Source organism: Melanerpes formicivorus, unplaced genomic scaffold (assembly GCF_026170545.1).
Source record: "Melanerpes formicivorus ecotype bairdi unplaced genomic scaffold, bMelFor1.0.p_v2 SCAF_53, whole genome shotgun sequence".
Classification (NCBI taxonomy): Eukaryota; Metazoa; Chordata; class Aves; order Piciformes; family Picidae; genus Melanerpes; species Melanerpes formicivorus.
Window position 1 is genome coordinate 1098254 of NW_027142405.1, and position 26272 is coordinate 1124525.

A 26272-nucleotide genomic window follows, 5' to 3' on the forward strand; every position below is an offset into this window, starting at 1 on the left:
ATCACAGTGTTCCTAGAGGGTACCTGAGTTCAGCGGCACTTAAATGCAGTGCCAGGCGAGGGGATTTATGGGGTGAAGCGCTATCAGGTGGCTCATGGCAGGCCTGGTAAGGTCAAAGTGAGTCTTTCTTGCAGATCACAAGTCAGATGGGTCCTGTTCAGACCCAGTGTCTCTGAAATTAGTGTGAAACTTAATAGTTATGTTGGATTAAAATTTTACTACTGACTTCGGTAGAGGAAGGTTTGTGGATCAGCTGCAGTCACTTTGACTAGCTGGTGGCATGATCTCACAGATAATAATGGTACCTGAAAAACTGCATTTTAGCTGAGCTGGTGCTGTAAGCTGCAAAATGGGTTATTTTTTGTTGTACTTGAATAAGAAGAGTAGTATTTTGTATATTAGCTCACATGACATTGCATCATCAGACTTCCTGATTTATCAGATATTCACAGTGGTATCTCTTGGCACGTCCTGGAAGCTGTGTCACAGCTTGTTTTATCAATGGGGAAAAAATGCATTTGTACATAGTTACATGAGTTTTTTTGTAAAATTAATCACAGGAACACTAACTTCATGAAACCTAGAAATCAGAGCAGATTAATCTACTTTAATTGTGTTCATGAAGTACACCAGCTATAAAATATTTTGAAAAGAATATTAATCAAGCTGATCAAAGGTGACTTGAAGTACAGAATCCAAATAGGAACACAATTACTTTCAGTCTGTCTGTATATTTGCTGTAGCTTGGGTAATTATTGAAAAATGTTCTAAAATACAACAAGAAGTTCAAGTTTTCTTTCTGGATATTTTTTTTTTGTTTCCTACAGAATGTGTCATGTTTTAAAAGCAAAGCTGTTAGAGGATAAAACATAAAATTTTGCATTTCCTAAAGTGCAGTAAGTAGGGAGCATAATAAGCAACTAAAAGCCAGGAGAAGGTCATTGATCCACTTTGTAAATGTTTAAAATCTTATTTTTTTATCCTGTTTAATTTTTTAATGACTGAAAGTCTCTCAGTTAGTGCTGTATAGGCATTGCTGAAATGAGAAAATGACATAAAAATCAGAAAAGGAATACGGCCATGAGCATAATGCTCCACTTGTGACCTGAAAGGTTTGTTTACACACCCGGGAGTTGTTTCTTGACAGTTCCTTCTACAAACCATTACAGCCATTGTGGAGGGACCTGCATCATGGGCTGCAGTGTCATACTCATTTTATGGTGGCAGCAAACCATCTAATGATGGTGATTTAGGCTAATCTTCAACCATTTGCTCGCAGGTGGTTTGTCTACCTGTGAATTGTCCGACTCACCCTCTGTTCTTTCCCTTTGGGTACAGCAGCATTTCTCTAAAGACTGAGATTAATTTCAAAAGAGACTGTGCCTGAGGACTGCAGATTTGGCCCAGGGTATTCCCTCAGCAAGAGGAGGCAGTATTGCTTGTCATTAAGATTGAACTTTGGAGTGAAATATTTGGACCCCACCACCAAAACTGTTATTTCTTTTAATATTTGAGCAAGTAAAACAGTACGATGTGAATATCATCAGCATGATCTTTCAGTTAAGGCAAGTTTTTACTGACATACTGATGTCTTAAGGTTTGAGCATCTGGTTTCAGACAAACAAATAAAAGCCAACTCATTAATGTGGAGGGTTGTTGGTTTGGTTTTTTTTTTTTTAACTTTATTTTCTTTATTGACAGCTGCTGTTGTCTTCCTTGCACCCAGATGAAGTGGTACCTTCCTCCCCCTTCTTTATTACAAATGAGAGACCTAATACATCCTAGATTTTAGTTATTTTTTAATTCATTTCCACTCTGGATTCTTGTTCCCTTTTCCCCCACCAGCTACCCTGGGCATCACTCTTCTGTGCACAACATTTACTAATGGAATAGCCAAAGATGAACTGGTGGATGCTTTGCCTCTCCTAGTCTGGAGAACTGAGATGCTGCTTCACCTCTTTGCTTAGGTCTTGTCTGTCTCCTTTCTGAATCAAGGATGAGTTTCAGGTTTCGTGCTTATCAGTCCTGCTAAATTTTCTTGGATCTCTGCTGTGAAATGGCCTGATATTTTTTGTTGTTAATGACACAGTCTCGGAAATCACTTGTGACTTCCTTTGTGAACTTGACAGTTGATTAATTAAATTATGGGGAGATAAGTGACACTTCAGTGATGTCTCTAACTCACCTGTATTCTATTTGAGGGTAATAGGGGATGGTGGTGGATCTTATGGATCAATAATTTACAGTTTAACATTGCATTATGTGCTTGTTTAGATTGCACACAAAGTATGTCATAGACAATCTTAAAATATATGTGATAATAGAATACTGAAGGGACAGAAGAAGGAGTAAAAGTCTGTATGTTGTTCTACATTTGTACAAGTTGATAGAATAAATCGTTCCTGGTCTTCAACAGTGAGAATGATACAAAGCTGCAGCGAGAGAAGCATAGCCAGCAGGTCAAGGGAGGTGATTCTCCCCCTCTACTCCACTCTGGTAAGATCCCACCTGGAGTCCTGTGTCCAGTTCTGGAGCCCCTGTTACAAGGAGGATCTGGACATGCTGGAATAGGTCCAGAGAAAGGCCATGAGCATGATCAGAAGGCTGGAGCACCTCTCCTATGAAGACAGACTGAGAGAGTTGGGGTTATTCAGTCTGGAGAAGGCTCCAAGGAGACCTTACTGTGGCCTTCCAGTATGTTAAGGGCACCTACAAGAAAGCTGGTGAGGGACTTTTTAGAGTGTCAGGTAATGATAGGACTGGGGGAAATGGAATAAAAATAGAAATGGGTAGATTTAGATTGGATGTTAGGAAGAAATTCTTCACCATGAGGGTGAAGAGACACTGGAAGAGGTTGCCCAGGGAGGTGGTAGAAACCACATCCCTGGAGGTTTTTAGGGCCAGGCTGGATGTGGCTCTGAGCAACCTGACCTACTGTGAGGTGTCCCTGCTCATGGCAGGGGAGCTGGAACTAGATGATCCTTGAGGTCCTTTCCAACCCAAACAATTCTATGATTCTATGTGTATGTCCTACCATGTGTTGGTCACCTCCAGTTTATTTTGATTGCAGCTCGGCAGCAGATTCAGAGGGGATACAGCGTGTAGTGGAGAGTGAATTAAAGTGATTCCCAAGTGGGAGGTTGGCATTTGTTACATGACAGTACTATCCAGATATTGATATCTGGTAAGAGCACAGCCAGAAAGAGCCTTAAGGAAAGATGAGATGCATAGAAGGTATATAGTAAGCACCTCAAATACACTGAACAGCAGCAGGCAAGTACACCCCTGTTACCTAAGGAGCCACACTTGTTGAGTGTCACATTGGCTGTGTGGAATGGAAGAAATGCAAACGAAGACACGCTTCTGCTATGTGTGCAGCTCTGCTATGAAGTGCGTTCATCTGAGCTGTCAGCTGCATGGCTGCAGTGTTTGGTGCTGTTTATACAGCTCAGCCAGAGTGTCTTTGTGAAACCTGTAGTGCTGTGCAGCCTGTGCTGCAGCAACCAGGTTTTCATGCTCATTTTTTTTAATGTGAACTGTGTATGTTCTGTGTCGCACTGAGGTGCTCAGCCAAAGGCTGTGGTGGAATAAAGGGTCAGGTTCCTACCTCTGCTGTGTACTTGGGTGGTATAAATGGAACCATGTGGATGTAAATGTTGTGTGACAGAGCATGGGATCTGGGGTGAGGTCTCTGAGATGTGTGAGAGCCTTCTGGACTGACAGATCTGCATTGGTGTTCAGGCACTGCTTATTGTGGAAGTTAAGTTTGGTAGATAAGGTTAGGCATTCACAGATTGCATTGTATTGGAAGGGACCCTCAAAGATCATCTTGTTTAACTTCCCTGCAGTGAGCAGGGACACCTCCAACTAGACCAGGCTGCCCAGGGCCACATCAAGTGTGATCTTCAATATCTACAGGATGTGGCCCGGGCAACATATTCCAGTATTTTACCACCCTCGTTGTAAAGAACTTCTTTCTTGTGTCCAACGTAAGTCTCTTCTGCTCCAGTTTAAAATCATTACCCCTTGTCCTGTCACTATAAGTCATTCTTAACAGTCCTTCCCCAGCCTTTCTGTAGGTCCCCTTCAGATACTGAAATGTATCTGTAAGGTCTCCTTGGAGCCTTCTCCTCTCAGGATGAACAGCCCCAATTCTTTCAGCATGTCTTCACAGGAGAGGTGCTCCAGCCCTCTGATCATCTTTGTGGCCCTCCTCTGGACCCACTTCAGCAGATCCATGTCTTTCTTGTGATGGAGGCCCCAGAGCTGGCCTCAGTACTCCAGGTGGGGTCTCCCCAGAGCAGAATAGAGTGAAAGAATCACCTCTCTCAATCTGCTGGCCATGCTGCTTTGGTGCAGCCCAAGATAAGGTTGGGGTTTTGGGCTGCCAGTGCACTTTGCCAGCTCATGTCCAGCTTCTCGTTCACCAGTACCCCAAAGTCCTTTTCTGCAGAGCTGTTCTCAATTTCATCATCCCCCAGCCTGCACTGATAGAGGGTTGCCCCAACTTAGGTGCTGGACCATGCAGTTTGCCTTATTGAACCTCATGAGACTCTCCTCAGCCTAAATCTCCAGCCTATTCAGTTTCCTCTGAATGGTATCCCGTCCTTCAGCGTATCAGCTGCATTACTCAGTCTGCAAATTTGCTGAGGGTGCAATTAGTCTCACTTTCTATATGAAGGTACTGAACACCACTGGTCCAATACAGACCCTTGAAGGACAACACTGGTCACCCATCTCCATTTGGATGTTGAGCCAGTAACCACTTACCCTTTATATGTGATCATCCAGCCAGTTCTTTACCTGCTGAACAGTCCACCCATCCATATTTCTTCAGCTTACAGAGAAGGATGTTGTGTGGGACTGTATCAAAGGCTTTATGAAAGTCCAGATAGATGACACTTGTTGGCTTCTTGGCCTTACCCTTCCACCCACCACATCTTCCCTTGTCTACTGATGTAGTTACACCATCACAGAAAGCCACTAGGTTGGTCAGGCAAAACTTGCCCTTGGTGAAGCCATGCTGGCTGTCTTGAATCACCTCCCTGTCCTCCATGTGCTTTTGTATAGCGTCTAGGAGGGTCTGTTCTGTGATCTTCCTAGGCACAGAGGTGAGGCTTACATGTTGGTAATTTCCAGGGTCCAATTTTTTTACCCTTTTAAAAAATGTGTGCAATGTTTCCCTTCTTCCAGTCTCCAGGGACTTCACCTGACTGCCAGGACTTTTCAAATATTATGGCGAGTGGCTTTGCAACTACATCAGCAAGTTCCTTCAGAACTCTGGGATGCATCTCATTGGGTCCTATAGACTTACATGTATTGAAGTTCCTCAGGTGGTCCTGAACTTGATCTTCCCTTACGGTGGGAGGGACTTTACCCTGCTGGTCTGCACCTAGTCATCTATGGACTTGGGAGGAGGAGAAATCAGGATAGCCAGTGAAGACTGAGGCAAAAAAATTACCACCTCAGCCTTCTCCTTGTCTGTTGATGAGGAGCTTGGCTTATCCCCCAGTGAAACGGGAAAGAAAACTGTTCCTCAGTCAGGTGTCTTCTTTCCTTCTCATGCTTCATGTTGGTGATGGTGGAGTAATCTTTCTTCATATAGCCTAAGCAGTATTTTGCCCTTTCATCCTTCTGTCTTGTGTTAACCTTTTCCAGACTTTATTCTTTTATTGCTGGTCAATTTTTCTCCTCAGCCCCTTCTCTGCTGAGATTCTCCCTTGCTCAGCAGTTCTCACTGCTGCATCTCTGACCTGCTTGCACAGCACCATTGCTAAGTTTGTTACCTGCACAATACTTTGGTTGTCTGTTGCCCTGTTCTTGTTTGCTTGTTGGTTTTTGTGTGCATTCCTATGTGTCAAAAATCCATTTCTGCTCGCAGGGTTTCCATGCCTCAGTAATTTTCTGTGTAACTACAAATGTAAATTTTGTTTCATCTACCTCTCTTCCTTCCTCATTAGTCATAGCTGGATTCTGAGCTTTGTGGCCCCAGTGATGTGCCTGGGCTGGCTTTTCACTCGATACAGCCTTTTCCTTCTCCTCATGGGGAAACCCCCCTTCCTTTATTTCTTCTCTGCAGCTTCACTGCAGGTGCCTGTTTCCCTGGCCAAACATTGAATTTTCAGTCCTGTGTGTCCCTGGTTTCCAGCTGCAGTATCTCTTCAGCAGGCATTTTGCTTTTCAGGCTTGTTCAGCTGGTCTCTAACAAATCAATTGCATACATTTGTTTGCATAATAGTACATGCTGGCATTGTAAGAAAAACCAAAAGTCGTTCAGTTGTTTTCTCTGTACCTGAGCATGAGCCAGGAGCCACCCCCTTGGGTCATTTGTTCATAAGATGATGGGGTCACTGGTACTTTATTATCATGTGATCTGCTGAGCAAAAGATTCTTTCACTCTGTTAATAGCAGCACTTCAGATTGTTAATGTTAGTAAGCTTTAAAAATATAATACATCTTTCACTTGTCATGCTGGTGGGACAAAATTGCTTGGGCAATCTTTCTTGAGCTTCCAGTTGTTCTCTTACCACGACTCTGCTCCGGTGACAAAGTTCAGTAGTAATAGGTTGCAAAACACCCAAGATAAAATAAACCAAAAAATAATGTTTGGAAACCACTTCATTCAGAAAAAAAGAAAATAAAATGGACATGATATGCACTTTGAGTGAGACTCTTCAGTGAGGGGGAAAAAAATCCTGGACTGCTGGGGAGAAGTACAGGAATGAAGCACCCACTGAGTGAGTGAAATTTGCAGAAGGTATGAAGTGAAAAAATGTGAGGGTTGGTTTTGTGGCTTTTTTTTGTGTGTGTGTATTGCTGTGTTTTTGCCAGGAACTGACTACTGGGACGATAATACCGTTCTAGTAGATCTAAAAAAGCATGATTTAATAAGTATTTTGCTTGATCATTTTGGAGATGATATGTGGTGTGGTTTTTTTTTTTTCCCCAAAAATCTAGGCTTTTGACTGAATAGAAAACTGTCAAAAATAATGCTTTTATGTGAAAATTGATACTCCTCATCTTATAAATAGCATAAAAAATGATACAAGCTAAAGGATATTAAAGGAAAATACTCATTTTCCTAATGGATTTACTCAGAGTGTTTAACAATAGGTTGTGTGTGGTTAGTTTCACTTTTCCCATACACAGACAAGGTGAGAGAAGCGTCTGAAAAAACCCTCCAACCACGTGCCTATAAGATGGGGGGAAAAAAAATGGCTGTGAGGAACTCAGGGGTCTGAGTTACTACTTCTAAAATCTTCTCTTAAAAACGAGATTAGACTCCATATTGATAGAGTCCTTTTAAAGGCAGTGCCCTTTTAATCAGCAAACAGGTCCTCTGTGCATCAAATAATTAAAAATAGAGCAAAGTTTCTGAACAAGGCGTCTGGCAGAAGCGTCTGTACTTCCATCTGTGCATGATTAGCAGAATGTTTCATGATATTTAAATAGCACAAGCTTTGCTCTCTTTTTTATTATTTGTTGTGTTGAAGACCTGTTTGCTTGTTAAGTGGTCTTTTTTGAATAGTTACTGGCAAGAAATCAGGAAAGTGTATGAAGACATCTTGTACACACTGCAAACGCCAAATTGTCCCTTTTTTTCAGCAAGACTGCCCTGACTAATTTTTTTTTAATGGGAATTTTACCACAACCTTCACCTGGTTTTTAACATATTTTATGGACCAGTTAATTTCAGAGGGATTTTACCACGTATTGTGATTACTGCCCGTGGACTACCTTTTCACCAATGTGGCTACTATTTGTCTTTTGTATTTGTATGTCTCCAAGGCACGTTACAGTACGAGTATGGACCAGGGTGTACTTGCAGAGCACACGTGGTGGTTTTGATCTGCAGCTTTTGCTTGGTGGTGCTGGGAGCCCTGTGTCTAATCTGCTGTGCAAACTGCTCTGGAGCCTTACATTTTCAGCAGGAATGTAATCAGCCAGGCAACAGCTTCCCAAGCAGTTTTGAAGCCTTAAGCTGGGACTCCTCCTTGCTGGCAGCCATTCAGCATTGGATTGTGTGCTCTTTGTCTCTGGCTAGCAACATGGCGCTTCGCAGTCATAGCCACTGATTTTTCCCTTCCCACCAGTAAAGTTTGCATGCGTGTTTAACAGAGACCTGTACAAGTAGGTATGCAATGAAAAGAAGCCTGTCTGGGTGCTAACTGTGTTGCTGTAGCTGGCTGAAGGCAGTTTTGTTACGTGCAAGTGCCAGGTTGTTTGGAGCTGACGGGCTGGCAGGGATGTGAGACATGCTGATGGTCTCAGAGGTCCTTTGTGGAAAGCTGGTATTCAGTCTTTAGACAACTTGTGTTCTTGGATGGGCATGGAAAATAAGAGCTTTTGTGGCATGTGCAAGTGGAGTTTACTCTGTAGCTGGGCTTTTTGTTGCCCTTTTTTTATTTGTTGTGTTTGAGAGAGGGTGTGGTGTGTGATGTGTGAATACTGACTTGGGTCATCTCTTCAGGACTTCACAAGAAATTCTGGTTACTACTGAGAGCAAAACTGATCACCTCTCAACAAAAGTGTATAAACTCTGTGTGTTTGTACCTCAGAGAAAAACTCTTGAGAAAGAGCCTGCTACAAGCCTTCACATAGCATTCACCTTACCTAGCTAGTGCTGTGTTACTGGTGTCCAGCATGCCCAGCTTCAGTGGCATGGAGTGCTCTTGGGTCTCAGAGTAAGTTCTCAGCACAATTGTCGTATATGGGTGAGCAGCTGAAAATTCAGGAGGCTGATAGTAGTAGGACCGTTTTGCAAATGCCTGTCCATTGTGTAGTTGCGCTTCCAGGTACTCAGGGAGGCCTGAAGATGAATCAGCAGAGGAATCCTGGAAGGAGCAGTCCTCTTTGGCTGTAAAAGCTTGGAGGAACACATATGCTCGTTCCTTCAGCTAAACTTCTTAACTAAGGCATGAAGCAGTTTCACAGACATTTTACCCACATCACTCCTAAAAGTTCTTAAAACTAGTCCCCTTGACAATGGATTTCTGCAGGGAGGAGAACTACTTCTAGAGCTGATCCTTGATCAGTGCAGTTTGATAGGCCTATTACTGGCATCCTTCCAGGAGCAGGAAGGAGAAGGAAGACTCAGGCTCATTTTAGAATGATGTGTAAAGTTGTGTTGGTAGGTTGGTTAAACTAAGCCAAGTTTTGTGTTTTGTTCCTAGTTCTTGTTCTCAGAATATGCCATAATGGGGTTTTTAGAACAGCTTCAGCATAAGCTGTGAATGTAAATTAATTAACATTAGCATGCATTGCATATTGTCCAATGGAATTTGTTTTCTGTGGCTTCTGTCATGCTCAAGGTACTTCAGACACTTTAAAATAATGGGTTCAGCTATTACAGTGTTGTGGCTCTGCAGACAAACATAGCCATCCTTCTGGGTGCAACTGATTAACTTCAAGGGTGGTTTTGCTGATTGGAGTGGGAAGAATACTGGTTGTGGTGTTACTATTACCCCTACTATGTTCTTTTCTGAAAGCATTTGTGACAGGCTTGTTGTTTTGGCAGATTGGGTTTTGCTGCTTATTACTTCATCATCCTGCTTGCACTGAATTGAGAGTTATAAATGAGGAGTTGTGGGGCACATTATTCACGGGCAGTTATTTCAACCTGGTTGTTGCGTGTCTAGCCTTGGTGGTTTCACATCACGACATACTACATGGAAAAGCTGGTACCTCTTTATTTCCTGAAACAAACACAAAGATTCCTTTTGTGAGCCTGCAAGAGCACATCGTAGCAAAGCAAGGTGAACCAGATGTCAGCAGAAGATGGTAGGATCCTGTTGATTTGTGCAAAAAATGAGGGTTCTGTTAGTTGGCTGCAGATCTATGATGGAGTGACAGTGACTTGTATCAATCTTACCCAGTTCTTTTCAGCTGACTGGAAAGAGGTACGGATTGCATCCATCATACTGACATCCCAAGAGCAAGGATTACAATGGAAATGTTGATGATCAGTCAATACAGATATATAAACACTTGCTAATGTAACTTGGAGTTGTGGACTATTGTAGGCATGTTGTTTTAGGCCCTTTTCCTACTGGCGTTTCTTCTGTTGACTTTTGGAGGGTTAGGATCAGACCCCTTTGGCTCACATTTGGAATGAAATTAGTTAAGATTGAAAGAAGTGTGCTCATTCTGAAACAGGCCTCCAGCGTGGGAGGGCAGAGGAGCGGAAATAACTGACCTATACAGTGATACCAAAGATCATCAAATCCAACCTTTAATCTAACACTGCCAAACCCACTGCTAAACCATGTGCCTCAGCAGCACATCTACATGTTCTTTGAACACTTAATAGGGATGGTAATTCCACCATTTCCATGGGCAGCCTGTTCCAATGCTTAACTACTCTTTCAGTGAAGCAAGTTTACCGGATACCCAATCTAGACTTCTCTGGCACAACTTGAGGCCATTACCTCTCATCCTGTCACTTGTTACCTAGGAAAAAAGACCAAACATCACCTCTCTACAACCTCCTTTCAAGTAGTTGTAGAGCTGTGTGATGAAGCCATGCACCAAAAAGAAAGTTTTCCCTAGGTTATTTGGGACATTCAGTTGTAATCTGTAGCTTTGTAGTGTTGCCTGTTAATGGAAAGCTAACTATGGTTTTTGTGCATTCATAGAATCAGTCAGGGTTGGAAGGGACCACAAGGATCATCTAGTTCCAACCCCCCTGCCATGGGCAGGGACACCCCACACTAGATCAGGCTGGCCAGAGCCTCATCCAGCCTGCTCTTAAACACCTTCAGGGACGGGGCCTCGACCATCTCCCTGGACAACCCATTCCAGAGCTTCACCACTTTCATGGGGAAGAACTTCCTCCTCACCTCCAGCCTGAATCTCCCCACCTCCAGCTTCATTCCATTCCCTCTAGTCCTATCACTACCTGAGATCCTGAGAAGTCCCTCCCCAGCTTTCTTGTAGGCCCCCTTCAGATACTGGAAGGCCACAATTAGGTCACCTTGGAGCCTTCTCTTCTCCAGAGTGAACAGCCCCAACTCCTTCAGTCTGTCCTTATAGGATTGGTGCTCCAGCCCTCTGATCATCCTCATGGCCCTTCTCTGGACCCGTTCCAGCACCTCCACATCCTTCTTGTAATAGGGATTCCAGAACTGGACACAGTACTCCAGGTGGGGTCTCACCAGAGCTGAGTAGAGGGGGAGAATCACCTCCCTTGACCTGCTGGCCACACTTCTCTTGATGCAGCCCAGGATCTGATTGGCTTTTTGGGCTGCAAGTGCACACTGAGAGCTCCTGTTGAGCTTCCTTATAGAGCTATTTGTTGACAATGACAAAAATGTATGTAACCAGGTACTGTGGGCTTTTCTGCATGTAGCAATAGATAGGGCATTGTTTTCAGTTCGTACGATTATATAAAAGTGTCTTTGAGACTTTGGCAGCTTGGTAGGAAGGGATGGCAGTCCAGTGCATGCTGAGCTGTGCAGCTAGAATGTATGTTGCTTCTAAATCCGTAATAAAAATACCCCTTGCAGCCAAAGATACATAACCGCAGTCCAGATAACTAGCAAAGAAAGACTCAACTCTGTACTGAGACAGGGGAAAAAAGCAAAACTGAAAGATTTTAATTATTTTCCCCTTCAGAGCAGTAGAAATGCTAAAGGAAAGACAGGATTACTATTCCATAAATACTTGGGAAAAAAAGCCCTCAATGGTTCACTATATGTTAAAGTCGCTATCAGTTAGGGAACATATGTGGAACAGAAGTCTGAAATACTAAATACTATAAATTCAGTTGATATTCAGGGCTCGGTTGTGCTCCAGAAAAAGAATAAATGTGTAGCTTTGCTAAAAACAACAAAAGCCAATTTGGGGAAATGGATGGGTGCTGCTAGAAAAGCTGAATAATAACATCTCTATGGAAAATTGCATGTGACTTGTCTAAGTGCTGTTTAGTCACAGCCAGGGCTGCTGAAATTGTAAGCAGGTAGCAAAAGTTTACTGTTTAGTATTTCAAGGATAATAATTGTACTGAATGCTTTAAATAGCACAGGAAATGTCACAAGCTTGACATTTTAATATTAATATTGATACTGAAACAGTCTCACCACAAAGAATGCCAGGGCTGCAGGAGGAAGGACAGCATTTTCATCAGATGAAGACAGGAAAGTTTTAAAAGCCCTTCAGATAGGTTTTAAAAATGTCTTAGGAAAACCAGGCCAAAATTACCCTAGACATTTTATTTCCAGTTTGGGGAGTATCCCTGTATACATGAAAGTGGAAGCAGAGAGAGATGTTCTCTGGTCATTTCTGCCTTTTCCTCTCCTCTCCCATTTGTAATTTGATGTAGATTTGCTCAAAAAGGTTAATAGCACAGGGCTGCAAAGTGGTTTAGATTCACTTGTACAAACAAATTGAGTGCATGTGGGTGCAAGAAAAGATCCATGAAAAGATACAGTCTTTACTGTCCATTCTCAAGCTTGCTTGAGGTGTGTTTTAAGTAATCCACTCATGTCTGGTTTTGGCTACAGGTTGCTTTATTAAAGAGAGGCCTTTCTTTTGTAAGCATAAAGAAGGACTGACTTTCCCTCTTTTTTTTTTAAACAAGCAAGCTTGCTCTCCCTGTGCAGGTGAGTGTGTGCAGATGAGTGCATGCACAGTCCCTCACTGTAAGCTCACCACAGCTTGCCATGTGTGGTGAGATCAGGAGAATGCAGCACTTCACATACAAATACGCAGTAAGTTATAGCCTACCTACAAGACAGAGCCCAAGGACTGTTTTCTCTTCTCACTCATAGTATAGCAAACTCCCCTCTTTATTTTGCATCCTCTTTGGGGGAAGACTGGTGAAAATGACAGACAGAAAAGGCCAGTCAAAGCCAGGCCCAGATGAGGAAAAAAGAATGTTTCTAGTCTGTTGTCCTGTGGTGTAGATAGTGGTACCCCATTGCTGGTAAATCTTGATAGCTTTTGGCAAGTATCTTACATTGGTGATTTGGTATGTCATTTATGATGGTAACAGTGCTGATAGGTACGTTGCTTTCCAGAATTCATTATCTTGGACTCCATAAAGCTCATTTTGGGCTTTGTGTGCCAATTTGATTCTATCTGTTTAGCTATGTGTGAGCTAGCTAAAGGAGTTTTCTTTTTTGAGGACAGGAAGGAAAAGTTTGTCAGCCTCCTTTCTGAAAGTGTTTTGGTGCCTGGGACTTTCCCTTCAGAAATATGATGTACTTTCAGACTCGATCTTCTTTTCCGATATGATTAATGGTGACTTTTATCTTCAGAATGCAAATGCAATTTTAGCCTACTTTTGCACTGTATAATACTCCTCTCTGCACAAACTGCTTACCAGACAAATTAAAAGCATAGGTATTTATTTAAAAACCAGCCACCGCTAAGATACAGTTTGCCTTCTGAAATATTTATATACTCATATTTGTAGGTGCAGCAATACATTTGTGCCACAGTGGCACCATTCTGCTTTGCTAGGTGCAAGCAGCTCCCTTTAGCTCTGTGTTACTCACTGTAATTAGGAAGAGAAATGGAACTTGGACCCTTGCAATGCCTTTGTGTCTCAGTGGTGGTACCCTGCACAGCACCAACTGTTGCAGGGGAATGTTGGGGAATCTCTGATCCCTGGCATTCATCAGCATTCCTGTTCAAAGGGTGCAACAACAGTACTTCCATTATGCAATGCAAATCCTCTGCTGTTGCTGGGACATACACAAACTGGGCAGACTCCTGACCCCCAGGTGATGCCAGTGGTGTTACAGCCTGCTTGCAATGTTGAATTAATTAAGGACAATCTCATTTCCACTAAGGAGACCTGGACAAAATAGTAATGTGTGGAGGCTATGCTGCTTGTGGGGTGATGCACAGCATGTTGTACAGAGTGGATGGAAAATGTCTTGGAAGTGTTCTAGTTTGTTACTGTTCTGAGGTCGTTTTGCCTAAATGCTGCTGCTTGTATGAGGAGCCTTTAGAGCTACAAAGAGTAGAAGATGAATCTCCTACCTCTTAGGTTAATTTTTAACTCATAAATGATATTTGATTTTGTGGACAGCTATTCCCCTGACTATGCAGACCTCTGTTCTAAATAAAACAGGAGACTTTGGCCTGTTACAAGGTGGGTTGCCGTTGCAGATGGTAATGTAGATCTATTTTACTGCTTGTTGCTAACACCAAGATTTAGAGAAGCATTTTGATCTGCTCGGAAAGACAGCCCAAACTGGAGCAATTATACCAAAGCAGATCACTTCTTGTTTGGTTTTTTTTTTTTTTTGGTACATCCTATACTTCCTCTATTTCTTCACCTGTTTCTTAAAGTATCAGTGTCTCAGCTACATCTAACTCTCAATGGTAGGTTAATAGGTTAAGGAAATCTTCTGTTTGTTTGTTTGTTTGAAAAAATGCTCTAGCTGCTCTTGGGGATACAGAAGTAAATTGTTAAGATAACATTAGTCTTCTGATTTAGTCCCTGAACCTGCTCCCTTCATATTAATGCAAATTAAATGGAATTAGGGTCCGACCTTTAAAGCATAAGAAAAAAATCTTCTAAACTACAACAGCATTATCACTGAGTTGCCCAAGTCAAAAAATAGGAATGAAAAATTACGGCCTATGGCTCACCCTCAGCTAATTTTTGTGGTGAATGGAATAATATTCCATGGAACTGAGTGGCCAACATGTTATTGTACATCAGGGCCCTATTAATCCATAGATTCTTGACAGAGCATATGGTAACTGCTCCATACCATGCCATATACAGCATGCTTTTATCTTTGTCTTACTGTTCAAAACTACATTCGGATGTGTCTCCGGGGGCATACGCAGTCTTGGACAAACTGTTTGCACTGTGGTGTTTGCTGGTGATGTGGTATGTGGCCAGGATGTATACACTAGGTACTCAAACTGTGTATGCTGCAGAATTTGCAGAATTTGTGAATTTGCATTTTACAGTACTTGTCATTTCTGGAAATACCCTGAGGTGTAACTGTCCACAACTTCCCTCTACTAAGTAATTATTAAATATTTGCTTTCAAAGCTGACTCATTAGCCAGCTGGGGAGTGAGTTTCCCAGCTAGTGATTTAAAAACCTTTCAATCAGAAACTGTGACCCAGAAAGATTTAACATTATTATTGTCCTGGTATTAATATGTGTGAAGTACTGAAGCCTGTTAACCAAATGCCTTGCCTCCCCAGTGCAGTTTATTACCCTGCCTTTTAGAAAAATGGATAGCTAGGAAGGGGAGCATGCAAGACCAGAGAGCCTTCTGTAGTTTAATCTGGAGATGTTTTCCTGGCATCACTTCTTCAAAGAGAAAGAAGTTGCTCATGCCCGTGGTTGGAGCTAGCCAATTGCATGTGAACCACTGGGAATAGGAGTTCAAACCCTGGGAAAATAGACTGAGGTCTGTCCTTCTTGGGGGAACATTTCAGAGACCAAGGGTCTGGCTTATGGGCATGCTCGGGGGGTCTTTCACCTGAAACTTACTGCTGGGGCTTCACCTGCTGGTGTGCTCTTGAGGGACAGGGTCTTGATGACCAGATTTCCATTTTTGCCATCTGCCTCTACCTGCTCTTTGCTGCTGCACATTGGTGAGGCTGATCAGTGCATGGTATTTGTGAGATTTTTGTGTGATAAAAGCACTAAATGGAAATGCATTTGTTATACCTGTCATTTACTCCTGTAGAAACCCCACTAAGCTTTAGTGAGAAATCCATCCTCCGCCTTAAGCAAGTCCACTGAGTTCTGGGCATTTGATTTTCCCAGGGTGTGTGAGACCCCTCACTGTCCCTGGAGGTATTAAAAGTGCTGCTGAGATATGTGGTTTAGTGTGACTTGTCAATGCTGGCTTAATGATTGGACTTGATGAACTTCAAAGACTTTTCCAACCAGAAGGATTCTATGATGCTGTGAGGCAAGGCAGCTGGACACTTCCCCTACCCAGCCTGTCTTTCTGAACCTCAGCCCCACTACCTTTCCTGGAGCAATGGCATGCAGGCATGTGGCCAGATTCTCTCTTGCTTTGAGACCAGGAGCAGTGGCTGCTCCTCACAAGGATTTTTTTCACTTCTCTTTGCTGCTGCAGGATCAGGTTTATCCCAAGAATGTGCACTTGTGGGCACCTGATGCTGGTGGGGCAACTAAAGTGTGGGGTATGAAGGGTGATGTGGCATGTGGGGGCTGCCTGCAAGCCTGCATACCTTCTGCTCTGTTTCAGCATACCTGAAAAATATTAAGGCCATTAGAATTTAGAATAAACCAGGTTGGAAGAGACCTTCAAGATCATCACGTCCAACCCATCAACCAATCCAACACCACCTAAACAACTAACCCATGTAACCAAGCACCCCATCAAGTCTCCTCCTGAACACCTCCAGTGATGGCGACTCCACCACCTCCCCAGGCAGCCCATTCCAATGGGCAATCACTCTCTCTGTATAGAGCTTCTTCCTGACATCCAACCTAACCTCCCCTGGTGCAGCCTGAGACTGTGTCCTCTTGTTCTGGTACTGGCTGCCTGGGAGAAGAGACCATCATCCGCCTGTCTACAACCCCCCTTCAGGTAGTTGTAGAGAGTGATAAGGTCACCCCTGAGTCTCCTCTTCTCCAGCCTAAGCAGCCCCAGCTCCCTCAGCCTCTCCTCATAGGGCTTGTGTTCCAAGCCCCTCACCAGCTTTGTTGCCCTTCTCTAGACACGCTCCAGCAAGTCAACATCCTTCCTAAACTGAGGGGCCCAGAACTGGACACAGTACTCGAGGTGTGGCCTAACCAGTGCAGTGTACAGGGGCAGAATGACCTCCCTGCTCCTGCTGGCCACACTGTTCTTGATGCAGGCCAGGATGCCATTGGCCCTCTTGGCTGCCTGGGCACACTGCAGGCTCATGTTCAGCCTACCATGGACCAGTAAATTAATTGCTAAACCTGGAATTTTGTTCGCTGTGTGCTGAACTGTAGGAAAACATGCACTGTTGTAGCTCTTGCTGGAGGTTGTGTGGTGCCAGAGCCGTGGTGGTTATGTTGTTAATTGGTTTGGAATGCAATGGTGGTTTTTAGTTTGTGCCTTTTGGTGGCAATAGTGACCAGTGACTGTGTATGTGAACCAGTTGACTGAGAGGCCACCTCTGAAGAACAGTGACTCAGGAAAACAAGGCACCTGTCAGCGGGAGCCCACTCACTCTGTAGAGGGCTTCACTCTTACTGGGAAAACCTTAGGGAACTTGCAAATGTAAAAAGATTGAAAGTCTGCTCAGCCTTTATGTCGGCTAAGTGAGATCATAAAGTTGCCCTGTTGGTGTGCTAATTGTTTTGTAGACTATTAACTATGTTTTCTTCATGTTCACATAATTCCTCCTGCTTCTTAACTGTCCATTTTGGGTCAATAGGGATCTCTGTCTTTGTCTTTGAATGTATGTGCAGGTTTTTGATACCCAAAACTATTTCTTGTCTAATAGATTAATTCAGCAAGGTGACTTTGAAAAGACAGTGTAATACCTTAGTGAATTTATTTAAAAATTAATGTTTAAGGTGTCTTCTGTAAAGTTACCAGACATTCAGTGAGCAGCATTATGGTTATGGCTGTTTCCAGAGAACCTGAGAGCTTGCTGGCAAAGTCAGAGTGAAATATTTCCTGCTTGTTTTAATTATGAAAAGGAATACTCTTACTGTTGGTGTTTGTGGGAATCCATCCATTTGTCAGATCTTGTAGTAAATAGTAATACTCCCCTGGCCATTTTTGAGATACTGCAGCGTGGAAGTGAAAAACCCCCATGTTTCATTATTTAGATATATGCAAATCCTTTCCCCCCCTGCTTTGTGCTATCTATGACAGCTGTTTAAAAATTCTGTTGTTGGATGGGCCTGAAATAGGAGAAACTAGTCCTGAAAGTTCAGCCTGGTTCATAGCTGACTGTGCTACTTCTCCTACTTTGTTTTGAATCCACATCAACCCACTGGCATGATAATGTGGAATGAGCTGCAGAGTCATCCTCAGCTTTGCTTAATCTTGAGCAGTCAGGCTGGCAAGTGAGTGGAAAATGCTCTTCAGCAGGAGGTTCGATGCTTAGAAAAGTCATGAGATGGAGTAGAGAGCCGTGCCACGGGTAGTAAATTCTCACTCAGATGGGCATGGCCTTGCTGCTATCCTGTGCCTGTTGGTGCCGTGGTGCAGGGTGATGGAGGAGCAGCAGGTTCTACCTGGGCAGGAAAGCTGCCTGCCCTTCCTGCCGGTGTTCCTGTGGCACTTTAGTGGGTGCTGCCTACGTATTGTGGCAGGAGGGTGCCTGACAAGTTCACTCAGGCAGTGCTCTTGGTGCTAGCACAGCTAGGGCTCATGGAGTCTTGCTGGGGTTCAAATGAACTGGATAATTAATATCATTTTAGCTTCCAGTTGGCTTTAATAGTACCAGGAGGCTGTTTCAGCTTTGCATAACTTTACGAAAAAATACATTTTTACTTGCCTACATGTACACCTTACATAGAAGAACATGCAGTATGGCTTTTTGTCTGGTGACAGCAGGAACTGTATTTTCCAGTGTCACAACCAGCAAGTCTGAAGTCTGCATGAAAATGCTTTTCTCCTAAACATCCTTTAGGTCAGCTGGGGAGAAGCGTTGGTTGGTGTGCAGGACACTTGAGCTCATACCTGAGCACAAGGCATATACCTAATCTGGTTCCTACTGGGATCAAGGGAATTTTTCAATTCATTTTGTGAGTCGAACTGGGGAAGTGATCTGAGAAATCTCTCAGCCTGAAGGATGTGAGGTAGGAACGGATGGGAGGAACCCTGTCTGATATGAGGGGAGCAGTAGGCTAGGAGGAGTGTCCAATAAAACCAAATAATAAAGCACACCCATAAAACCACGGGATCTTAAGTTTGAAAGAGTAGCTCTGTGCTTACATGCTTGGCACAACTTTCATTTCTAATTGGTCTCCTTCCTTCAGGCTTCCTCCTGCCAGAGAGGTGGTCTGTGTGCCTGCTGTCTGCAGTTGGAGAGACCCTGGTCTGCTCGTGCCAGCAGTGGCGGAGGGCCATAGCCAATGGTGATAACAGTCTTCCCTGTAACAGTCATTGTTCTTGGGTGGGTGTGCTTGGGTGGGTTTTCCAGATCATAGACTTGAGGCAGTAAAGCATTAGAAATATTATAGGTTATGAAATACATTGTTGGAGCATTTGGCTGCACTAACTGCTGTTTTTTATAGAGTACAGATTTGAGACTTTTGGGATGGGAGCGTTTGGATGTAAACTTGTGTTAATTTGGTTCTGAAAAAGGAAGTTCTTTCATGCTTTGAAGGGGGGGGGGAAGACAACACAATTGCCAGTCTCTTCCTTAAATCAAAGTTTTCTGCCTGAAATGGGAACAACACAGCAGAACAGTTTAAGTAAACATGACCATAATTGCTTATCTGAGACACTGGCATCCTCTCTTACTGTGTTACTTTGTGTGGCATCCTGGCGTCTCTCAGTCACTGATATGTTTGTTCTCACAGCACCTCCTTCACAGGCATGTGTTTTTATGTCCAGTTGATAATTGCCATCAAGATTTGGGGCTTTTATCTGAAGAGCTTGCTCCAGAAGTGTAGGTTGTCTACATGTCTGTAGATGAGATTGTAGACTTGCTGTCTGAGAGATCATTCCCACTCCAGACCCCACTTTATCTCTATCTTTGTCGTGACTTCTTCATTTATTATGGGGCAGGGGGAAAGGGGAAACAGAGGCAGCGGTTCCTGAGTCTTCTCAAGTTAAGTGTTCAGCGCAGAATAGGCTGAAATCTAAACCAGAGACAGTAAGTAATGATGATGTCTAGTTGTAGCCTATGTGGGAGTCAGTGAGTGTGCTATAAACATTGGAAGAGTTACTGACCATCATGCATGAATGTGAGAGGGCAGGGAGTTGGGTACTGTCCTCTAAAGTGAGTGCCTGAGTGTGAGAGCATGTTTCTTCTAATTGGATGAAAAAATTGTGCCTGATAGTGAGAATGGCTCATTGATATCTGACAGTACGTCTTGGGTGGGTTTTGTCTGTGTCTGTTAAAATGCTGTAGAGTCTCACTGAGCCTCTGACTCAGGGCGTACTGCCGCATGGAAGGAACTTTTGTGCACTTAAATGCTTCTATGGTACCATTGCTTGAAACTTCATTGATAAAATTAATTTTTGTTGAAGTTAATATTTTGCTCTTATGAGTAAGTTATGCAGGACCAATTTGCTTTAATTTGTACATGAACAACAACAGAAAATGCTTTCGTTACAGAAGGTAGGATAATAATTTATTTGATATGTCTAGTAAAATAAAGTCTGTAATGTCTGGTAGAGTATTTTTGTGTGTTCTGCAGCACATTCTTTAATGGAAGAGTGAGGAATGAGAAGTGAGAGAAGCTTTCTGTTTTTTCATGGGAATTGGTGTGTCTATACATTTGTGAGGCTTTAGTATATATTCTTCCTCTTTTTGGCTACGTTATGAGGAATAAAATCAACTAGAAAAGGAGACAAAGATGACTGTGCCCCTCTCTGCCAGTTCTGTCATGATTCAGACAAACATGGGAAGTGATCTCAGCCATATTTTTAGTCATGTTTTACAAAATGATATTTCCTGGTGAAATTGTCTTCAAAATGACAAAGCTAGAACGGATGTTGTACTTAACATGCCGATATTGAGTGTGTTGCACTGCCTGTGTCGATCTAGTACCTAAAGAGCTTCACAACTGCTGGAGTCTGCTCTTCTTTCATAATGGGCTGCGACTTGTTTACTAATGCTTGAAAGCATGTACACATCAAATAAATCTCTGGTATTTGGGCCATAGTGTACCAGAATTATGCAAAGGGAAGATTAACCACACTCCACATTAAGCTACGATCCACTTTACTCTTGATTCCTGGCTAAACTGAATCAACCAAACCATCAAAGAGCAAAATTAATGGAAGGGTTCCTCAGACAATGGATTTCCATGTTTATTTGTGGTGTTGTTAAGAGAAGGGCAATCAGAAAAGAAAATCTCCTTGGGGCTCAGGGCACTGTAAATTACTCATAAGACATGAAGTGAGCTTTTGGGTGTGGAAAACTAGCAAACAGATGCATGTGCTGTGTAGCTGCATTGTGTGGTGTGTATGGTGTTGCTGCAACAGCTGAGAGGCAATACACTTGCTGTAACTGCTGGTGCTGTTAATAGGTAAGTTCTTAGCAAGTATTACCTTGGCAAATCTGACACAGAATGAATTTGCAACTGTGACTCAAAAGACTTTCCTACCATGAAGCATCTTTATTGCATACCATTTTAGCTGTTTACTGTTTTTACTCTGCTCTCTTTCAGTGAAAAGGTCAAGAAAAGCAGTAGCTCAGTGGCTGAATATTTCAGAAGTGCTTTACAGCAGGGCAAGTGGGGAAAACCCTTAAAGTGGTGTCTTACTCAGTAAGTTAAGCCTTTTCTTCTTCAGTTAATACATTTTCCCTGTCGTTTTGTTGAATCTTATGTGATTAATGAAGGTGACTTTTAAAGTATCTTCAGGTAGGTGTGGAACTCTTCAGCTTTCCCCCTCCCCCAGAAGTAGCTTTTGCCATATGGAGCCTGTCAGCCCACCTTGCTAGACATGGTAGGGTTGAGTCAACTCTGTAGTTTCATAGCATGACTGTACACCTGCACTGAACTGTGGTTGTGTGCCATATTTGGGTTCAGAGAATTACAATATATAGTGCGTGCCTCTTCTGTCTTTGCTTTCTGTGCACGTGTGTGTGCATGCACCCACACACCTTGAAACATGCTCTCCCTTTGTCATTGAACTCTGAAAGCCACTAACTGCATTAATGAGATTTTTGAAGCCTGAAACAGAAGCTTTGGGCTTTTCCTAAAGCAGTAAGATAGGTATATTTGATACTGCTGTCACTATCAGGAGTTTGAGAGCTGTATCTTTTGTAGTAACAGCACACAGGAGGATTTTACTGATGTAGCTAGAGCTTCCGCTGGTGCTGGTACCTTACTGTTGATTCAGATTGAATGTCAGAACCTTAAAAAGTTACATGCTGAATATTCAAATTAAATTGATAGCATTAAATTAGTATGTTGTATAAGTTTAACTAGGCTTAAGGGCGCTCAATATTTCCAGCGGAGGTCAAAAGGACTTTCAGCTGGTCAGCAGTTCTTGTGATTGGGCCCAATACTACTTACTGTAATTTTCTTGAAGACCTGATATTGCTGCAGTTTTTGCAGGTATGAGTTTCTTTGCTCACATCTTTTCATGCCTCATTTGCTAACTCTTCTGTTCTGCAAAATTGGCAGGATGACAGCAGGCAACTCCCTCATCCTTTTGTGTTAGGACTAATCCTTGGGGTTCTTTCTGATGTGTCTCCAGAAATATGTATTCATCTTAGGCTGAATGCTGATTTGATTTGTAATACTAAAATGTGGACAGTGCAGATCCCTTTCTGAGTACTTTCTGTTTCTTAAAAATAAATGGTTGTGGAGCACTGCATGAAGAGTTCCAGAGTTTCAAGCTTCCTGTCACATAAAAAACGTTTTAAAAATACAGACATGCTTTGTCACATGCCTAAGTACTTCACTGACTCTCTACATTTATCTTGTTTAGCATACTTGGAGCTTTACAAATAACCCTTAGATGACCAGTCCTTTAACAGGTCGTGGTGTTCTAGTGCTCTGGATTGTTTTTCTGCTTTGGCATGATAGACAGATTTTTACTTTGATTTTGGATTGTGTCACTTGGTTTTGCTTCTGTCTTTTTTTTTTTCCTTAATTAAAATGTTGCAGTGATTGATAGTTGCTTTATTTGATACCTGTTTATAAGCATTTATTCCTTTTTCAATTTACTGATTTTTGTCAGAAGAGAATGATATTATTTCTTTTGTCAGTGAAAATGAGGATGCAAATTACTGTAATTTTGGGATACAATTCTGATAAGAGCAAACAGTATTCCCTTGGTGAGTTTTCTGCTAAGGAAAAATGGGTTATGCATAATATCTTTTAGAAAAGACATTCCTCTAAAGAGGAATGGTGTTGTGTGACTCCTGGAAACTGTAAGAAGAATCTAAATGTATTTGTATTCAATGTATGCCTCAGCATCTACAGTCTTGTTCCTCCTGGTTCACTTAGGGGATGGGAAATAGTTGGATGCAGGTTCTGCTCCTTATGTTATATTTACAGAATCACAGAATTAACCAGGTTGGAAAAGACCTTTGAGATCATCAAGTCCAACCTATTACCTAACACCATCCAATCAAGGAAACCATGGAACCAAGAGTGCCTCATCCAGTCTTTTTTTTAAACACTTCCAGGGATGGTGACTATACCACCTCCCTGGGCATCCCATTCCAATGGCCAGTCACTCTTTCTGTGAAGGATTTTTTCCTGACATCCAGCCTAAACTTCCCCTGGTGCAGCTTGAGACTGTGTCCTCTTGTTCTGTTGCTGGTTGCTTGGGAGAAGAGACCAACCCCCACCTGTCTACAACCTCCTTTCAGGTAGTTGTAGAGAGCTATAAGGGCTGCCCTGAGCCTCCTCTTCTCCAGGCTAAACAACCCCAGCTCCCTCAGCGGCTCCTCACAGGGCTTGTGCTCCAGACCCCTTACCAGAGTCTGTTTGTGATGTGAATGGTTCAGTGCTGTGCAGCTGAGAGCAGTCACCTACCAGGATCTTGCCAGAGATGCCCTGCATCTGTAGCTGGTGTGGCCATGTTAGGTCCTGAGCTGATGATACCCGCAGCCACCGAGGACTAAAATGAAAGCCACACAGATGTGTGTCTTTGTATTTTACTGACAAGTACAAAGGGATTTAGTGAAACTGCGACTCAAGTGTAAGCTGTGGGAGGAGGGAGGAGATGATATATTCTTCCCCTCTAAAATCATAGCGTTAACATTCTTGGCAGCATCACTGAGCTCCGCAGTAACTTCTGGTTTACATTTTCCAAATGCACCAAGCAGCATATACTGTTCAATTCCAGGTTGCGTTACGCAACGCAACGCGATTGCCTCAGTCAAGCACATCTGCATTGCGAGAGTAAACTCTCCTGGGAAGCAAGCGCATCTTCTCAGAACTCGGAGTGAGGCGTGGGCAGGGCATTGCTATTTTGGCAAACATAGGGAGCCAGCCTTGGAAAGCTGCCTCACCTTTCACTTTCCATGGAACTTACCCTTTCTCCTGGTTTCAGGCACCGGCCGCTGCCACTTGCTGCTTCTGTTGCTGGTGTGGGGCTGGGGATGCTTTCAGTGGGTGATTAAAGCATTAATAGGCACTTTGGGACCCATGGTTGTGGCTGGCTGGCTGGCTTGTTTGTGATCCCTGAACAGGATAGGCTGTTAGGGAGCGGTAAGGAATGCAATTAAAAAAACATCTGGTAGAGCTAAGAAAATGTTTTCATTTGTTAAAAAGACCCCCAAACCTACACCTCTTTGCTAGTATCTGCTTCAGTTGGTAAGTCAGCAGCAGTTGATGGCAGGTATGAAATTCCTGTAGTTTTTATACTGTTTCAGGTTAGTTCTTTCAAGCTGGAAGCAAAGTCAGGTTCCTGCTGTCTCAGTTCAGCTGAAGTTCTTCATGTCATCTTAAAGCTTGGCTGTCAACCCTCCTATTCCTCTTATCAGTATACATTGCATTTTTTTATGGCAGTATTTAGCAAAGACTTTCCAGCAGCACTTAGGATGATATAATAGGACCTCTCTGATAGAAATTGCTTCCTCTTCAATGGGGGTCTTTAGATGCTTTCTAGCAGGGCTTTCTTTGAAGCAGGCTGGGTGTGTGATTGGCTGGTCTGTAATGTGGGTGCACAGAATTTCACCAGACACTATTCAAAGTAGTTATTCATGGTTTGCTGTTAAACTGCAAAGAGTGGTGTGAGTGAGATTCCCCAGGGGTCTGTCCTGGCTTTGGTATTACTCATTGTTTTCATTATTGAAATGATTGATGGAGCTGAGAGAACATTTATTAAATTTACATAGGATAAGAAGCCTGAAGTTGAGCTGCAGGCTCCTTGAAGGCCAGGATTTGAGTTCAGCCCTACCCTGGTTAACTGGAAGAATGGGGTTTTTTTTGAAAAAAAAAAATTGGGATACTGACTTAGAAGTGCTGTAGAGGGATGGAAATACCCAGTTGTATGACACAGGGTGGGGAATGGCTGACTCAGTAATGGGCCTACAACAGGTCTCTGATCTCGAGTGGACTGTGCTGGAGGCAGTTTGGCCTGGTTGAGTTGGATCATAGAATTGTAGAATGCACTGGGTTAGAAGTGAGCTCTAGAGGTCATTTAGTCCAACCCGCTTCAGTAAGTGGGGGCATCCCCCCCAATCTTGAATGTCTCCCAAGGATGTGGCCTCCACCACTTCCTTGGGCAACCTGTTCCAGAATAGGGTGTTAAAAGTCACAACTAATTCTCAGACCACTAAAGAAAACTGTCCTGTAGCACGCCCTTTTGGCAGTGATCCCCTGGGAGCTGGGCTGCCAGTGCTCTGCTGAGTGGGCAGCTTTTCCTTCCCTCCCCTGACTGCTTCAGCTCTGACCCTGGAGTGGACAACCCTGCAGCTCCATCATCATCACCTGCGGAGAAGAGCCTCAGCGCAACTCTGTGCAGAACAGCACACCTGAGACTGATCATACAGTCATACAAGAAACAAGACTTCCTCATCTCTGCCCCTCAAAAAAACACTGTTCTTGGTTAGGTAAAGGAAAGACACAAAAGAACCCATTCACTCCACTCAGGATTGGAAATGGCTCAACATCTACTTTGGGGCACAACATAGTCAAGAGCCAGCTGGATGGTGTCCATGGAGGAGGCAGTGAAAATGATTAAAGATTTGGAAAACATGACCTGGGAAAGATGAAAGAATTGGAATTGTTTAGTCTACAGAGGAGAAGGCCAGAAACAGACATGATAGTAGTGTTCAAGTATGTGGAAGGTTCCTACAGGGAGGAAGAGAATAAACTGTACTGCAGGACTGCTGGGGTTAGGGTGAGAAGAAATAGATTGAATTTGAAGGTGGTAAGACTTAGGTAAACAGTTTAGAAAGCTTTCAAGTGATGAGTGTTGTGCCTTTGAGGAAGCCAGGGAAGCATTGTCACTGCAGGAATGTTGTGGGCATTGCCTTGAGGGAGGTGGAATGCATGCTTCTGAAGGTCATTTCCCAGGAAATAATGAAGAAATCCTTTTTTTCCTTTTTTTTTTTTTTAAATTTAGAAGATAGTGGCAGTTCATTATTGCAACATATGAGGGGTGACTAGACAGCTGATTTCTGCACAAAAAGAAAAGATGATGTTATCCTTCTGCTCTTTGTTCTCCTTTAAAAAAATTTTCTGTGAGTA

The 26272-nt window shown here is 43.0% G+C and overlaps 1 protein-coding gene across 3 annotated transcripts in view; it reads left to right on the plus strand.

Moving 5' to 3' along the window:
- ATXN1 (ataxin 1) overlaps window positions 1–26272 on the plus strand; it is a 445788-nt gene that overhangs the window by 223376 nt on the left and 196140 nt on the right. For all 3 annotated transcript variants that reach the window (XM_068160811.1, XM_068160813.1, XM_068160812.1), the window contains one exon: window positions 21284–21382. The gene's annotated coding sequence lies outside the window, so the exon portion shown is untranslated. The remainder of the gene's footprint in view (window positions 1–21283; window positions 21383–26272) is intronic.